We start from the raw sequence: 6,580 nt of genomic DNA, 5'->3' as shown, positions 1-6,580 counted from the left end.
TGACTCTGCAACCCCGGGCTCCTCTGTCCATGGGAATTCTCCAGGCAAGAATATTGGAGTACGTTGCCATGCCCTCCTCCAGGGGATCTTCCCAACCCAGGGATTGAACCCCGGTCTCTTGCATCGCAAGCGGATTCCTTACCATCTGAACCACCGGGTATTTACCATAACAAAAAACATTGAGAAAAATATTTGAAACAAACTAAAAATTACCAGGCATCCAAAAGACAGATAAACAGTAGCAACGGGAACGCCAGACAGGGGAATTGCCAGATTATAAAGAACCACAATCACTATGCTCAAAGAAGTAAAAGCTTGCAATATGGGGCATGGAATCGGAAGGTATAAACAAAATCAAGTGCTCGCTAGGGATTCAGGGGGAAAGAGTGGAGGACCGAAAAGCACTGGGGTTTTTAGGACAATGAAATTGTTCTGTATGCTATCCTGGGGATGGGTACATGACGTCATGTTTGTGCATGTGTACCTAAAGACTCTGCATAGGATGAAGTGTGCACTGCATTATTCAAAACATCCCAAACTGGAAGCAACCCAAATATCCATGAAGAGCAGAGAGGATAGATAAATTGCAGTATAATTAGACAACCATGCAGACTGCTCTACTGCAAAGAACATGGGCTAACAGCAACTAAAGGAGGCCACATGGATGAATTTTACAACCATAAGTTAAAAATGTCTTGCTGCAAAAAAATTAAGTGATTTCATATGTAGTGCCCAAAACAGTTAAATTATCTGTACTGTTTAAGGATGCATACCTGGGTGTTCAGGCTGTTTAGAAAAGCAAAGATGAGATTATCATAAAAGCCAATATAGTGATTCTGTTTGTGAGAGCAATTATGATTAAGAAGGGCTGAGACAGGCAATATTTCATTTCTTAACTTGGTTGATGGTTACAGGAATGATTACATATTAGTATAAGTGACTGTAGAGTCAACAAACTATGACCTGTGGGCTAAATCCTATCTGCCACCTGTTCGTGTAAATAAAGTTTTACTGGAACACAGCCTTACTCCTTTGCTTACATATGTAAGCAAGAACACTTAGTCTCTATTTCACTGTTTACACAACCATGTGGGGCTCCATGGCCCCTATTTTCTCTAACACATTTGAAGATTCATGGTGTGTTTTTAAACATGTGTATTGTCCAAAGATGCTCAATTCAGTTCAGTCGCTCAGTCGTGTCCGACTCTTTGCGACCCCATGAACCGCAATACGCCAGGCCTCCCTGTCCATCACCAACTCCCGGAGTTCACTCAGACTCACGTCCATCGAGTCAGTGATGCCATCCAGCCATCTCATCCTCTGTCGTCCCCGTCTCCTCCTGCCCCCAATCCCTCCCAGCATCAGCCAAAGATGCTACAATTCATTAATTCGTATTTGTAGTCCATCCCATCCTTAAAGCTAAGTGACTCCACACTCCAGTGGGGATCTGATAGCCCCTCCTCCCTTGACCTGCCTGTGGATTTGCAAAGTGACTTGACTGTCAACTGTGTTGTGAATGTTCCTCTCATTCTCAGCAAAGCTGCTTTATCCAGGAAGAAGAGTCACCTTTCTTGGGTTTGAGGAACTCTCTTCTTTGTGTAAGACAAATAGTTTTTCAGCTACATGAGAGCTGAGTTTGGGCGCCATTGTTTAAGCTTTCCTGTGCTGCATTTCGTGATAAATTGAGACTTTTGTTTTGTTTTGTTTTTCTTCCTTGCAGAGGAAATCAAGTACAGGAGACGTCTTTATGGTGGGCTATATCTGATGCAGCAAGGGCAACAAACTCAGGAAGTTCAAATGTTGTCTCCTTGGATGGGCCCAAACACAAAAACACCACCTCCATCTAGAAAAGTAGAAAACACTATGCTGGAGCAAAAGATGCAAGAAATGGTCTTTTTAAGAAACACAGTATCAAGGGTTTTTTTTTTTTTATCACCTCTTCTTAGAGGCCCTTTCTCATTAGTCATTGAACAAACATTACCCGTATCTATCCAGTACTATGCTAGGAACTCCCCACATTAAGGAGCTTACATTATAGAGGAGGGATAGGACTTTCTTGGTGCTCCAGTGGTTAAGAATCTGCCTGCCAATGCAGGGGACATAGGTTTGATCCCTGGTCCAGGAAGATTCCACATGCCATGGGGCAACTAAGCCTGGGCACCACAGCTACTGAAGCCTGTGCACTCTAGCGTCCATGCTCTGCAACAAAAGAAGCCAGTGCCATGAGAAGTCTGCACACAGCAACTAAAGAGTAGCCCCCACTTGCTGAAACTAGAGAAAGCCCATGCCCAGCAATGAAGACCAAGCATAGCTAAAACTTAATTAATTTAATTTTTTAAAACGTATAAGAGGAGGGACAGCCCAGTGTGAGCAATGCTGGAGTGGGGTTGAGCCCAGGTGGGTATGGAGGACACTGGGGACCCCCGACTTAAACTGGTTGAAGAAGAGGGGGGCCTGGGAAGTCCCCAGGACAAGGGGAAATTGAGCTGAAGTAGCCTGAACACCAGTTAGCCAGAAGATGAGAAGACCCAAAATTCCAGGCAGTCAGAACAGCTTGTGCAAAGGCCCTGACCTGTGCAAATATGTAGCTCCTCACGAAACTGCAAGTTCTGTGCTTTAGGGACGTGAGTGAGATAGGGCTAGAGTGACAAGTTGTTCAAATCTGAATAATTTCTATACAAATATTCGAAACTATTGGCTTCCATCTGTAGGGAAGAAAAGAAGTCCTAAGGCATGTGGTCATGGACTTGTCCTGCTTTTTGGTAAACAGGACCCAGAGTGTGACAGAAATGTGCACAATCAGGGCACATTTAGTTGCAATAAAAATTGCAACTGTATGATCCTGAGCTAAATGCTCCACTTCTCTAAGGCCTCAGTTGATTTACCTACAGAGCAAAAAGCATGTCTATTCCACAAATGGCTGCACATGAAAGGGTTCTGCGAGCAAATGTGATGTGATGGGAGCCACGGATGCACTAGGTCTCGCTGCGTTTCCCATCAGTGTTATGATCACAATTTTTGTAATTATATTACTACCATAGTTTTCACCATCTTGATGAAGTCAATCACTTCCCAGCATGATGAGCGATGAAAAGAAAGGAGAATAGAGAGGATAAAGTAGAGGGGGAAGGGAGGAGAGGCCCAGGGACTCCAAACCCCAGAGTCCCTGGGGACAATGGCAGAGGGAAGCCTGCACGCAGGGCCAGGAGGAAGGCCACAGGTGGCGTTTGGCTGGGCCGTATGAGGGGCAGGAAGGGGAAGTGGCTCGTTGTGTGGCGGGCAGAGAAATAATAAAAAAAGTGAGCCTGTGAGTCAACAGTTTGCGGCTCTCAGCATATTTCTTGAGCAGCTATGATCACACTCTGTTTTTTGTTTTTAAACGAATAAAAGCAAGGAAATCCTAAAGTGATGGGTCTGTTCAGGTTGCATGAAGCCTTCCAGTGCATAGCCAACACGCGAGCTCAAGTGCCGACTAGAGGAAAATCCCAGAAAGTCTATTCATATCCTAGCAGAATGCAGAATGTATAAAACACGACTCCATATGTGTTTTTAGTTCCATATGTTACCTCTCCTTGGACACAGCCGAAGGCTGGCACAGATCCTGTGACAGAAGAAACGGCACTGCGTGCAATCGTGGGGGGCTGGGGGTGTCAGGCCTTCACCCCCATACCAGGGAGAGCACATGTCCCCAGCGCCTCCTGTTCACACTGCTCCTGCGGGCGGGGTAGGCGCAATGAGCTCAGGAGGTGCCTCCCCCGATCTCTGGGTGTGGGGTGGGCCGTGGGGAAGAGGTTATAGAAGCAGAGAGGTGCTCAAAGGAAGCCAGAGAGTAGGACCATTTGTTTAAAGCAGGCTGGCTTCTGGGACATCCGGAGATATCTGACTTATTCCACACCACAGCTCAGTGCAGCTCATTTGTCAGACTTAGTGCCGTGGAACCCCAGGACCCGTCAAGAGGCTCGTTTGTGGTAATCAATGTCATGCAGAAACAAATAAGCCAAAAATGGGGGAGGGGTGGGATTCTGCAGACAATGAAACTCAGAAACAAGAAATAAAATGGAGTGAAACAAACCTATTTCCCACAGGACCTCTCAACAATACAGTGATACCAGGTGGCACTAGTGGTAAAGAACCCACCTGCTAACGCAGGAGACACAAGAGATGCAGCTTCAATCCCTGGGTCAGGAAGATCCCTAGGAGGAGGGCATGGCAACCCACTCCAGTACTCTTGCCTGGAGAATCCCCTATGGACAGATAGTCCACAGGGCCGCAAAGAGTTGCATACAACTTAGCACTCACACCCATGAATCATCAAGATAGGATTTGGGAGTTTCAAAAGGAGAATCTTTTTCTTTTGGCAGAACGCTAAACCAGAGTCCTCATAATGCCATATTGATAAAACACTAGTGTTAATTATACTGTTAATAACATAGCACATTTGAATATCTGACATGTTGAAGAAAGTTTTTAAGGCAGACCTGAAACTACTTTGTGTGTATATGAATGTCTTTTATGGATCATCCCCTAGAATACAGCGTGTGTGTGTGTGTGTGTGTGTGTGTGTGTGTGTGTAGTCATGTACAGATGTGAGAGTTGGACCATGTAGGCTGAGCACCAAAGAATTGATGCTTTTATACTGTGGTGCTGGAGAAGACTCTTGAGAGTCCCTTGGACTGCAAGGAGATCAAACCAGTCAATCCTAAAGGAAAACAACCCTGAATACTCATTGGAAAGACTGATGCTAAAGCTGAAGTTCCAAAACTTTGGCCACCTGATCAAAGAGCCAACTCACTGGAAAAGTCCCTGATGTTGGGAAAGACTGAAGGCAGGAGAAGAGAGGGTGAAACAGAGGGTGAGATGGTTGGATGACATCACCGACTCAATGGACATGAGTTTGAGCAAACTCCGGGAGAAAGTGAAGGACAGGGAAGCCTGGTGTGCTGCAGTCCATGGGGTTGCAAAAAGTCAGATGCAACTTAGCAACTGAACAACAACAACAGTACATATATGAAATAACTGAAATCATGTTAACAATTTCTTTCCAAAGGCAGCTGGACATAGGTAACAGTCACAAGTTTACTGAGCACTTACTGTGTGCCAGGCACCATGCTGAAAGCTTCATCCACCTGCTCTTAACCTCTCAGCTACACTCACTGGTAGCGAGCGCCCTATTTCAGAAACAAGGAAAGTGCCTCTTAGACCTCCCCCAAGAGTGGTCAAGCCCATGGCCCTCTGCAGCTGTGTGACTTTGAATGTGGGTCTACAAGCCTTGTTTTCCTCCCTGTAAAATGAGGCAAATAGTACTATCAATTCAAGTGGACTTACAGCCTCTTGAATAGGACCCTAAGGGTCTATTGCACATTCTCTTGCACGTGTGGGGTACCGGGTTGGGGCAATCTAAATTTTAGTCCAATCTTCTAGAATTAGCTCCATGTAATGATTCATTCAGCCCTCTGAGCTCACTCCCGGTCTCCTTAGGTAAACAGGATCTCTCTTTCAGTTTCTTTTCCCTCCTCTGACTTTCCCCAGGATGGCCCGAGGCCACATGGGGTCTGTGTGGGAAGACCACATTACTCATGGTTCAGGCCAGGCCACTCCGGAGCATGACTAAGACTGCTAGAAACAGTGGCACAAGGGCCTCAGGCATAAACTGCACTGTCCCTGGCAAACCCACCCCCGTGGGTCCCCTGGCACATCTTGCCCTCTTCTCTGGCTGCTGGGACTCAGAGGCCACAGCCTTGTCCTCTGGTGACAGGAAGGCCAGTGTCTAAGGCTGAGCATGGCTGAACCTCAGTCACCCTCCCTGGAGACTTGCTCCCTCTCCCTCCGGAGGGTTCAAGGAGGACCAAGGAGGTCTGGATGTGCCTACCCCAAGGTGGCTCCATGCCAAGAGACCCACCCTGTGACCCTGAGTCACATGACCTTTCTGCTGAGATCCGCATCAACCACTGTCTGATGTGTTCTATTGTACAGAATATTTGGGGGTAGCCCTATTTTCATTCCTAGGCCTTAGTTAGTGACAGCGATGGCTGTGGGTACCACCAGCTCAGGTACCGTTGCAATGTGTTCTTACTGAGACCTCTGCAGCCTCGAACATGCATGCCTTACGCACGTGCTTCATAAGTATTCATTGAGCGATGGCTCAAACCTAGCCATCCCTATGCTGAGCCATGATCACCAAGAGTACCTCAACGTGGTCCCCTCCAGGTTGGTGTGGGAGCAACCTGCCTCTCCCAGAACCCTCCCTGAGAAGATACAAGTGTTAAAACCGCATCCATTCATCATAAGGAGATCTTCTTTAACTAGCTCAAGTGCAAAGGCAGTTTGCTGGAAAACACAGAGGAATCCTGCAGAACTCAGCTTCAGGAGGGACAGCTGAGCCACCTAGGGAATAGAAAGTCCTCAGGCATCAGCCCTCTCCAGCTCTCGCCACCTGTATCCTTGGCCCCTCACTGCAGAGAGCTTCCCTCAGCTCATCTACCTCCTGGACAAGGTCCTAAGAAGTGTGGCCAAGCTAAGCGATCCAGGTTAGCTGAGGCTGGACATGGCTGGACCTCGGTCACCCTCCCTGGAGACTTGC

The sequence above is a fragment of the Bubalus bubalis genome, chromosome 12 (assembly GCF_019923935.1).
Source record: "Bubalus bubalis isolate 160015118507 breed Murrah chromosome 12, NDDB_SH_1, whole genome shotgun sequence".
In the NCBI taxonomy this organism is placed as follows: Eukaryota; Metazoa; Chordata; class Mammalia; order Artiodactyla; family Bovidae; genus Bubalus; species Bubalus bubalis.
Note: the sequence above shows the minus strand (reverse complement) of the source record.